Source organism: Xiphias gladius, chromosome 1, assembly GCF_016859285.1.
Source record: "Xiphias gladius isolate SHS-SW01 ecotype Sanya breed wild chromosome 1, ASM1685928v1, whole genome shotgun sequence".
In the NCBI taxonomy this organism is placed as follows: domain Eukaryota; kingdom Metazoa; phylum Chordata; class Actinopteri; order Istiophoriformes; family Xiphiidae; genus Xiphias; species Xiphias gladius.
In genome coordinates this window covers 20,795,770-20,807,917 of record NC_053400.1, presented here as the reverse complement: position 1 = coordinate 20,807,917, position 12,148 = coordinate 20,795,770, and the positions used below count along the sequence as shown (strand labels likewise).

At 36.7% G+C, this 12,148-nt stretch overlaps 1 long non-coding RNA gene across 1 annotated transcript in view; it reads right to left on the bottom strand.

The window, feature by feature from the left end:
* Window positions 1-12,148, bottom strand: part of LOC120795860 — a 112,263-nt gene that overhangs the window by 14,377 nt on the left and 85,738 nt on the right. Inside the window, exon 4 of the long non-coding RNA XR_005708288.1 lies at window positions 1,692-1,759. This is a non-coding gene — a long non-coding RNA (uncharacterized LOC120795860). The remainder of the gene's footprint in view (window positions 1-1,691; window positions 1,760-12,148) is intronic.

Sequence of the window (12,148 nt, the reverse complement as noted above, 5' to 3'; positions counted from 1 at the left end):
GTCAACGTAGTGTCAATAAATTACTATTAGTTACAGATGTAGTACTTTTACATTATTATTAAAAACTTGTTTGTAATTATATATATTGCAGTGGGTTTTTGATATATTTACAGGTCAGTAATGCCTATAATTATAAATGTCTGTAATTGTCTATAAGCAAACAAAAAGTTTGAGACCAATGTTAATGTGCAAAAGGCTTTACAAATTTGCATGTGATGAAGATACTTATTGTGCATGATGATCAAAATAGGCATTTTTAGGGTTTTGCATTTTCTATATTGTACCATAATATCCAAATACCATTTTGCAAATTTTGCTGGAAGGCTATACAGACCGAATTTAATCTGAGTCTGAATTGAAAGTTGTTGCTTTTATCAAAAATTCTCTTTGACCTGTTTAAGATGTCGTTGTGGCCAGATGGAGACAACCTGGATGAGACTTTTTGTGCCATGTGTCCAAGGGCTGTTGTTCTACATTTCCCAGCACTGATGCATGATAAATATTTTACTTTAAAATTTGTGAAACAAAACTTAACATGTCAGATCAATAAGTTTTATTTCTGTACGACACGACTTAATGGGAAGCTTCACATATTTTGAACTTTATTTCAAAAAGGCGTGTCAACAACGTAAAGCCCATTTATACTGTCTGCATCCATGTGACCATGAGGATCTAGGTGGGTCAATGTGACTTAATTTGTTCATTTGCCCATATCCATGTGTAGCCAAAAATGTATTACCTTGTAGACCGTATGTACCAACAAACATGTAAACACATCTGTGTATGAGGACACATATGTATGTATAAACCGAACCATGTGCGCATTCACTGTCTGTGTATGGTTTTGGACCACATCCACCACTTTACCAATGTTCTGTCTCCATTCACTGGTCATTTCTGTTGTCAATGGATGTCAAAAGAACTACAGGTAGATTTTGACTGACATTAGATTTCGTCTCACTATTTCAGCCTATGATAGGCAGAGGACTCAACTTCAGTACTTAATGGGCGTCAGACAAAAATGGTGCTGGATTGAAAACAAATTAAAGGAGCTTTCTGCTTCAGATACTGGCAAAAAGATGAAATATGATGAAATATGGGCTTGAACCCTTCTTCAAAGATAAACAGACATGAGCAAGTAGACGCTGATTGGAAACTAGGTATCCATGTAACCTAACACGGTGTAGTGTACAGCAATAATAAAATATATAGTATAATCCAACTTTTACTGATTATTGTTGACGTGTTAAAGGTGGCCAATAGGCTGAATGTTGGGATGCTCACTGGTTTCACCTGATCGCTCCCAACAAAAAATCCATTCTTCAAAGAAAAAGTCATTGTTCAGTTGTTCGATATTGTAATGGTACATGCCATGTACAGTTGTCACATAATCGGGAAACTTTAAAACATTATGAAGACTTTAACATAAAATTAAACTTTTTGAGCATTTGTCCAGCGTGAGTCCGGTGTGAGCATGATACAATGCATCACAGATGGATACATATGACACACGTGCACAAACAAGCAAATAAGAAGCTTGTTTGTGCATGTGTGTCATTTGTAGGGTGGCACAGCATCAAAGGTTTTTAGCCAACTTGGAAAATGTAATGTGGAAATCACATTGATATTGCCTTCAGGTATGACACAACATGCAGTTTGGCAGACTCAACTTAAAAGGGGCATTTACTCACCGGCTGATCACAGAGGTTTGGGTTCAAGAACGATCTGCACAGCACACGTCCTAAGGATCCTTGACCTCCTGAGAGCAGACATTTAGGGGTGAGGGCTTGGTATGTTAGCTTATTGAAACAGGTGTGTGTGTGTATGTGCGTGCGTGCGTGCGTGTAGAGGTCATCTTGAGAGTTGTAAGCCCAGACTATGTCCATCAGTCTTCTCTGGATCTCTGCCATCTATTGCTCATTATCTTCATAATTATTATGAGTTCTACACCCTGCTTCCTTTTTAAATAATGTCTTCCTTGATGCAAGGGGTAAAACATTTCAAATAAATTCTGAGACAGTGTTATAACAAGTCAGCATACACTTTATTGATTTACAGTTCTTCTAGGTCTGTGTTAGTTGTACTTATCTACTCAAAAGAAAAGAGTCTCTGGAACTGAAATCTTTTTGCCCATTTGGGGAAACTGTTTAATTTGTTGTTTTAATCAACCACTTTTTCTTTTATCATTGTACTGTTAGCTGCCTTCCAAAGAGCATATGAAAGCCACAGTTAAACTGCAGAGTCTGCAATAGATGTCTGTGTAAGCGCTCTCCAGCAGTAGATGGAAAACAAGACATACACCTCTGCACAATAAATCTTATAGTAATTTTCCAAGCCTGCATGATAACTAATGGCATGGAGAAAAGCTCTGTGCTTTGTGTATTTGTCTTTGCATTATTGTGCGAGTGAGTGCGCAATATTACAACACTGCTGACTTGGTGATATTTTCATCGTGAATGTGAGACATTTTTTAAATCTTTGACCTGTTTTTGCATTGCATTGTATCCACAGATTTCTGTGTGAACCAAATAAGAGGTCGGTTTGGGGGTGCTGGTGAGCTATGGGGAGTACAACTGCTGTTTGTAAGTGGCCTGTTTGTTTGAACTGTTACTGTTATACAAAGATGTGTATGTTTGAACAGCAGATAATAATTAATACAGCAATGCTGTCGTGTAGCGGCAGGGCTGCTATTTCACAACTCTGATGACTAAACACCAGAGTTAAGGGGAGTAGTGAGGGGCGCCTGGAACAATATTTAACTAATTTGGATCTGCTCAATGCTACAGCCATTGCACCCAGTGAATCTGTCAGACAACACCATTTCCTCAAGAACAGCTGCAATTTATCTGATTTTCTCATTAGAGTTGACTCATGACTTCATTGTACTGGCTTTGGCAGAGGCACTGCAGTGCCTAGGTACGGCTCTTAAAAGCAGCTGAGATTGGTCTCCCTGATGTTACTGGATGTAGGAACATGTAACACCTGTCCATGCTGTCTTTTCAGATTTTCAGCCTCCAGTTGAAATTATGTTAAATAAAATTTGTATCCATATCTGTTTCCATGCTTGCAGAAACACTCTCAACCAGATGTCTAATATTCTTTACATGCATGTAACTTTCATCTTATTTCTATCTATTTCCAGCGAAGGTGAAAGAAAAGAAGTTGGGATAGCTCTCAAGAGTCATCAAACATGTATACAAGAACAGTATGTAAGAACAGCTCAGACCCTTAGCGATGTTTTAATCCTTGGAGGTGAAGGACTTAGGAAATCTTGCTAATTTCACAGATGGTTTAAAATAGATTAGTGTGGAGTAGCAGCTCCCGGAGAAGGGCTGACCCACCAGGCTCCCTGTGCAGCTGCCAAAACGCTGCGCCTGATGCTCAGAAGTGCCTTCCAAAAGTCCTGCAAGGTTAAACTCAAACTTAAGCATACTGAAATGCCATTCTTGTTGTTAGCTTCACTGCATTTTCAGTGAACTTCATCTATCTTTTTTTCTGTGTCTAGAATAGTTAATTTTCCATTAATATTTAGTGAATATTTTTATTCCTTACATTTAAGGTGTTTTTCAATCTTGATTTTCTGGTTATAGTATCTAAAGTATCATTGTCCTTTGCCTTTTCACATATTCTTTTTTCAATTAAAATTAAGAGGTTGACTGTCTAGTCTTTTTGACCTAGACATTTGTGGCCTTGGGAAATATAACTTTCTTACTTCTTGTTCTTGGCTAAAACAATAACCTGGAGCACAAAAGATTTTACTTTGAATTCAATGTGTCCACTTGGACACAGACACCATTCTTACTTGTTACTTTGTGTTCTCTCTCATTAGACATTTTGTACAATGCATCCAAGTGCCATTTTGTTGTAATGGAATAAAGGAGTGAATCAAACTCTGCATGGTATTTTGAACAGGCCAAGCCTGCTGCTAGAGCTGGGCTGTGTCCGAGTAGGGCTGACACAACTCTGGCCTGGTTGAAAAGGCCCAGCTTGGAGTTAATGTGGAAAGACAATGGCACAGGGTGAAAAACTCGACATGGTTTTGTTGGACTTGTCATTCTTTGGTGCATAGCTGTGAGGAAAGCCTAGAAACCATCTGAATGTTATTTGTGCTTTTTTGACCCATATTTGGGACAGCTTTCACAAAGCCCTTGAGACAAGGTTGAAACAATGGAGAGGCGCTTTCAGAAGAGGGACAGGCCTTGACTCGAGCCAAACCATCTTGGACCTGCCTCACTGAAATGGTTGGTCTCCAAAAGGCTGACATCATGGCACAGCTATTGGTTGATTTTAAACCTTCTTGAAACAAGTAAATAATTATGACAAATCCCAGTAATTCAATTATTATTTTAAGCATCAGAAGGATTTCAGATTACAATTTAGAAAACAAACAAAGGTTACAAGAGAGGACGTGACAATGTGTTAACAAAGAGAACACAAAAGCTGAAAGTAATGTCTACATCTTACACTCAGATTTAAAATTTAATATGTGACCTCTGTAAAATTTCAGCATCAGATTATTTTTTATTTATTTTTTATAAATCTTTTTATAAACATGGACATTAGGTAGTATTTTGTCTAGAGTGTATTGCATATCTTCTTGTTGAACTGAGATGATAATGAAAATATATTTTTATCTATGTAAATCAATCAGATTTTCTGAGCATAGTTGTTTGGAACACTGGGTTGCTAAATGAACTTTTGAAAATCCACATGGGACAATATTTCAGAAAATGTAATTTTGCATACTGTTTCACATCATTGCATCTCCTCAGTGCATTTTTCTCCCAAAGCATTTGACTGCATTTCTGTGGAGAAGAATAAATGCGTAATGTTTTTAAAAGCATCTCAGCTCCCTCAGCTTTTTCAAGAATTTAACAAAATAAAAGGTTTCATTCTTGGAATATGTGTTATTCTCTCAAAGCTATCACTCAACTCTCTCATGCATATGTGAATTACACACCTTTATGAATATGTAAATGTTGCGAGAATGCCTCATTAATTAGTAATTCATGCATTTTTCACAAGCCCAATACTTTGCCAGTGTAGTCTGGTGAATTATCACTCAGGAGTTAAAAAAGGGATTCATCATCACATTTTCAGAGGTTTTGAGCTCCATCTGTAATTTGTGTTATTCAATGAATATGATTTGTGTAGCTTTTTATGGCAATAACATTGCAGCTGTCTTTTAATATGATCTATGGATTTCTAGTTGGGAGACTCCAAGTGCACTTATAATGTTAAAAGGAATATTTCACTATGTAGATGTTTGCTTACATTATTATATTCTGGTTGAAAAAGTTAAAATGCAATCATCTCAAATTTTTTTCAATTTTTTCTATTTGTTACGATAACTTGGTTTTGGTCATTTTAAAATAGACATGAAGAAAAGTGACGAGAAGTCAAAAGTACATCTCATGCAGCACAAACAGTAGCAAACTGAGGTCAAGTCGCACAAGCCATACAGAAGCATCTTTTCCATGTGCACAGAGGTTCTGCATATGTTAGAGTATTAGAGATGAGGAACAAAACGTTTAGAATTATTTTGGCAAAAACCTTAACAAAAAAAATTGTTCATACAAATTAGGGTTTTGTGTATGTATGTGTGTGGGGGTTTTTTTTTATTTCAAAGGAAAGATCGTGAATTCCTTTAGAGATTAATATCTACATAAAAGACAAGTCATGCAAAATTCAGAAAATGTTACTGGCACCAATTTAAACAGCTTGCAATAGTTCCTTGCTCACAGTTAGACCACACTGACATATATACAATATACAATACATCCACAGAATTTCTCTGTCGGCTTACTTATTGTGTCTGTGCGTATCCATGAAGGTGTGTGATTCTTGTTTAATCATGATATTCGCTTGAATTAAATATAATACCTGTGTTCAGAAGTACTGTCGTGGGGTTTCCTGGACATGGTGCTTTTAAATGAGCCCTCCTGTTAAATCATTACCACATTCAGGAGAGTAGCACACCCACCAAGAGTGAGTGCTAATACAGTATGTCAATGTATACTGGCCAGTGCATATTGCTGGACCATGAATTTAACATAGCAGCATAGAGGAAGAAGCACTTGGGGATGGGGACTTTTCTGTTGGGGATTAAAGCCTGCTACCTTATGGATGCAGCCACTTCGTTCCTGCCTCCCTATTGGTGCAGGAATATTTTTAAGTAAATGGAGAGGGGGGCCCTTTGTTGTAAACATGAGTGTTCTCTGAGGAAACGGTGCCAGGGGACTCTCAAGCAGTAAATATGAGATGGCGGGGGGGTTAGAAGAAACAAACATCATAATAATGTATACCACTTTACAATTCAAAAGTGCAACATTAAATCATTCATCTGGGTTATTTTAATGAAACTGTATTAGTTTTGAATAATGGGTTGTGGGGTAGGGGGGTGATTTAGTGTCTATGTTCTCACTCAAGGCGTTCTCTGAGGTATGACAGTGAATCAGCTTAGCTGGACATATGGATCATGTACTGAAAGAGCCAATGGGTCATTCCCGCTCAGTTATTTGTTACAAATATTATATGTTTTCCAGTCAAGTAAAGCAATAATCTGATTTTTTTTCCATGATCAGTCTAACCATATCTTTTTACTTTTATTATCAAATAGCTAAAAGAAAAATGATCATGAACTTTCTTTGCAATTAGTCATTATCCAGTTTACTGTAAATTAGCCCCAATGAGAAATGATGTCAAATGATCATCACGATTTTACCGAATAACGGAATATCAATGATCCATGTTCATCTTTAAAAAAATTCACACAGACGTAAACATCATATCATTATATTTGAGGGTTTGAGTTAATGCAACAATGGGGGTTTAACAAAAAGATATTATGAACAATTGTGTCATAGATTTTCTCTCAGCAAGTAATAAGTAAAGCAATCACTTTTAAAATGAGTAACGGATAATGATTAATATATTAATACTCGACTCCAACAGTGTCAGGTAGCAGAAGGACCCAGTCTTTGCACATGCCTATTGGCGTTTCCACATTGTTGCTGTTGTTGATCGTCAGTCAAGCTCTAAATGCAGCTTCTTGCATCTCAGTGTGACCTCAATTATGATTTCATGGATGAATTTTCTACAATACCCAAGTATGTTATGAAACATGTGGCTGACTCTACAAATGACTTAATGTCCAGACCATAAGCTGATGCAAGACTCCTATCCTTCACACCACCATGGCTATGCTGCCACTACGCCTCAATTAAAAAGGGTAATTTAGTCGCCAAGACAATCCAGCAGTCTACTGGAAAAATAAAACTGGATCTACCCGAATGTTAAAATGAGAATCTGTAATTTAAGCTTTTATGAAAGCACAGTCACAATTTAGGCATGTGCTCACTGAAAAGAGGTCAAAGACAAGGGAATGACACAGGATCTCCAGGGAAAGATCTGCTGACAAGTCTTGTGATGTGGAAAAAAACTCACATTTGGTCATTGTATAATAAAAACTCTAGGTACGTCTGTAAATATTTTCTGCGTGCACCAGAAAGTGTTTTTTTTTTACTATTTGTTTGTTCAAAAGTGTTTCATGAATCCAACACAGTGTTTAATAAAGCCACCAATAAAGTTCACTGGCCTATGTATTTATTGAACTGAACAAAATATAAATAAGATCAAACCACTGTAAATTGTTCAGTCTAAAAGGTGTAAATTTTATTGACTCTGTTACATTTTTTAATCCATATATCCACTGTTTCAGACGAGTTTGTGGACACTTTGAACCTTAAGAGGACAGAGAGAGATAAATAATACAGTGAACTAGAAACTATTCTGTTTTCTGTAACTAGGTTAGAAGAGACCTGTTAATTGCTCCTGTTGCTCAATGATTTTACTTGTGATTCTTTAGGATTTAATCCCTTCTGTTGGGGACATTTCCGGCCTCGGTAGACACGGTGGTGGTGATGAAAAACCAACATAAGATTAAAACATGGTGTCTGAGGAATTCAACATTGTCTCCCCTGCAAATTTAACATATTACAAATTATATTACACCAAGCTTGTCAAGCATTTGGCTTCTGATAATTACTATGCAATCATATAGATGCAAGTGATATTAAATATTCATTTACTCATTCCTTGAGGAATAATGGTGATGGAAAAATCTTGGAAGTTGTTTTCTATTTTTAATTATTTTTTTAAACAAAGTTTAAAAAAAAAAAGGTTAGCTATGATGACATTCATATTTTGTCTGGCTATGACAAGATAGAAACATGCAAAAGGATATTTCTCTGTGTGAAGGTTGGGTGAAGGCTTTTATATTAACCTAAGGAGTTAAGGGTTAGCCCATATATTCAAGCAAAGCAGTTCTACATTTCTAAATCCTCCCCTCATTCATGCCCTAGCCGAAAAGATTGACATAGTAATAAACTGATGTTAATTAGACACACTTTGAATTTCTCCATTCTGCTCCTCTCCATGCCCTAGTGGAGCTGGTGGCTTATTAAATCATTTGCTGCTCTTGGGTGATCTTCTTTTGAATCTTGGCCTGACCCTCCGGGCACAATTTATTTTTATTTCAAAAAAATTTTACCAGCAAATTTTGCATTAGTTCAAGAGAATTATAAATCATTATTACACAGGCAGACACTTCAAACATTTTGTTTAAGAGCTTTCTGCTCGATGAGGCATCAAAGGAGATGTTCACACTGATGACTGTTACATTGGCACATATCCATTCATTAGCACACTGAAGTTGGCATGATCAGGTTTTGTGCATGGTATACAAAACTGTATCTATGTCTGCTATCTTTGCTAGCTTTTGTTATAGACAAGAGGAGGTTCTGAATTACTTCCCAAACACAGATGTTGCCAATGATCTGCCAAAATACAGTAGGTGCCTAATAATGAAAGTAAGTAACAATATGTTAACCTACAGGCTGACCTAGGTGGCAGCGTAGGAACCCCAAATGTGTTGCACATTTATCTCCATAGCATATACTTTGTTAAGGTTGATGTGACTTTATCTGCATGGAGGCTTGAAAACTAATGAATGATGTAAAATAATTAATTCAGTTTTGATATGGTAGGACTATTAATCAGCCCCGAGACACAGTGCTGGGCTGTGACTTGATGTTGGTATAGTGGCCACAGACTGTATTGCAGGATCACATGACAAACACTAGCCCAAAACATTTTTCCCTTAAATAATAATTATAAAAAAGAATGGCTGTAAAAAGAAAAATTTATTTTTGAAACTGACACAAACTCCATTGCGATGCGTAAGATATCTCCGCCTACTCGTCACAGCGAGAGGAAGAATTGCCACTACACGGAGGGCATGCAATCTTTATGCAACCTAATGGAGTGTTCGCCCAAGATGTCTTTTGAAAAAAAAAATTTTTTTCCCATTTAGAATGACTTCATGAGCTATAACCTAAGCTTTCAAAACTTGAGCTATGCCACAAGGAAGTCTGAAATACCAAAGATTTTTATGTGAATGCAGTTTTAGTCATACAGTACAATACACTCATGATTCACTCAAAAAGGTCTACATATAATACAGGAATTGGGAACAAACAAGCAGTGCGCAGACATTTTTTCATATTTTTCAGTGTAGGGTATTAGTACTTGGCACATACAAACAATTTAAAGATGTGCATGTAAACCTTGGGAAATGCCACTGTTGGGAATGGGACAAAACTCCTTCACATGTAATAGTCAGCAGAACATCTAAGATAAGACATTATGTGAAAATATATTCTGTAAAATGGATTAATAAATTAGCTTAAAAAAGCTCACTCTCCAAACAGCTGATCAGAGTTTAAGTCTTAGAACCCAAACCATGATCTTTATTATTCTCATCCAATTAGATGGCATAGTCAACATGCGCTGAACCAGACTCAAGAGGAGTTGTGAATAATGCTATTGTTAAGGTTTCAGTGACGCCCATGGCATGACCAGCGGAACACAAAGTAGTCTTAGTGTCAATTATAGTGGCATGATTAGCATGGTTTTGTCTCCCAGTCCCACTGAGCTATAGAATACTAGCTCAATTACCCTCCACCCAGAGGTGGCAGAGCCTTTTGATTTGCCCTGCCTTTTAAATAACTACTGTAATTCTAATATGTCTCATTATGGATCCCTGCCTCAGTACTGGCCGGCAAGTCTTAAATACTGGGAAAGATCACAGGAATGTCCAGAACCCTCAACCCTAATGCTCCATGTGCAATCACAATTAATTCAAATACATGTGCGCTGAAACACACAATTCATTCCAACATCCAGCTCGTAATTATTACATTAAAAATAAAGCATTTCGACCATTGCATTCAGTTGATCTTCAACACAGAGAAACATAGATTAAATATTTATAGTAAAATGTGAATATTCATGGATGTTATGCAAAGAATAGATACATCTAAAGAAAGGTTTAAGAAGTAGTCACAGAAGATTCTGGATTCTATTATATGTTTACAGTGATAGATAGCACAAAGTAAAGCACTACAAAATCAGAAGATGGATGAGAGGAAAAAGGAAGAGGAGGTGAAAAAAAGAAGAGAAGGACATGCTGTGCCAATTGAATGGGCCTGGAAAATATCTTAATAATGAACATCATAGTAAAGTTTCACATTTATTTAAGCTGTAGGCATTCTCACATACTGTATAATGTGCAATAGGCATGAAAAGAGAAAGAGGGAATTGAGATCATATTGAAAAGTATTAATTTATCAGTTTATTGGTTTTGCAATTAAATACAATGTATTTCATTTGAGGATTTGGCAGTGAACTCTGCTGTGGTTTTGTGCTTAAAAGATGTAAAAGCCCTTGTCTGAAGAAATCATCTTACTCGCTTTTTTAAAAGTTACTTTGCTCTGAAAAAAGGCTTGAATGAATTACTGCAGTCCATTTATGTTGTTAATTCAGGGGATAAATGGTGTTGGAAGCCTGAATATCTAAGTTGTCAGAAATTTGGCACCTTGTTGAGACACATGTTCGCTTCTGGAATCACTGCAACAAAATCAAACTTTGCCATCTGTTTAATATTAGGACTCTGGTTTTAAAAGCTTTCAACTAGTCCACTAAATTGTAATGCAATTTTTCCAGAGCCCGTGTTCTCAATGTGACTTCTACAGCTAAGGATGTAATGGTGTGTGGTTTGAAATATAATGCTGGCTCACTGGAACAGTTGTCATCTGGTTTCTTGTGACTCATTCTCCCATCCTAGGCCTCATATATAGGTATGGTTATGAGTGAACATGCAAAAAGTGAGTTGTGGATTGGAAATGGAAGTTGTTAGCTACAGTTTCACCTCTGCAAAACAGACTAAGTTCGGGCCAAAATTCTGTTGTCATTGGACTACTGTCGCAGTTATACTTAAAGTACATACATATAGTACTCTAAATTTTCAAGGATTAATTACTGAATGACTCACAAAAAAGATCATAATTTCTCTTAAAAAAATTCAAAAAGACAATCAGATCAAGACTGACTTGGCGTTAGCATAGGTCTCTTGCTTTCAGTCCAGAGCGAGACACAAATAATTTAAAAAAAATAATTTTTACTGCAATGGAAACTGTGCGCTGTAATGCATGTCTCAGAACCACACAGAAGCATATGTTGCCTGCCGCCCTCGGTGGGTATCAGGGTAAAGGGTTAGCCCTGTATAAACCCTGTAGTTAGAAAAGAAGCATAAACCATGAGCTTGTGTTCCACGCAACCACAGGATCTATTCTGATGAAGTATACCAACATTGAATGACATTAACATTGGGAAGGCAAGGGATGGCGGTGGATAGCAGCATGCAGCAGGAATCAGATTTTGAAAATGAATGTCTCTTAAAATAACTGAAATTCAATGTCAAATTTAACAGACGACACTAGCTATTATGAGATTGGGTTGCAAACAGTGTTCCACATAGTACACAATATTTACCCCTACCAAGGCAAACTTCAGCCGCAAGATTAGAGACTTTCCTCCTGCACAACAAATGACCATATTGGGGTTATTAAGAGGGTACATTTTCTATGTGCTGTAAACATTAATCAAACATTAATCAACTAATTCATCCATTTTCTCCTATTTAAATTACATAGTCTATATCATAAATTAGACCAGCTTACAGCATATCTACACAGAACGAGACATTATAGGAGGTGTCATTGGAGACGTTTGAGCCACGTTTGTAGGA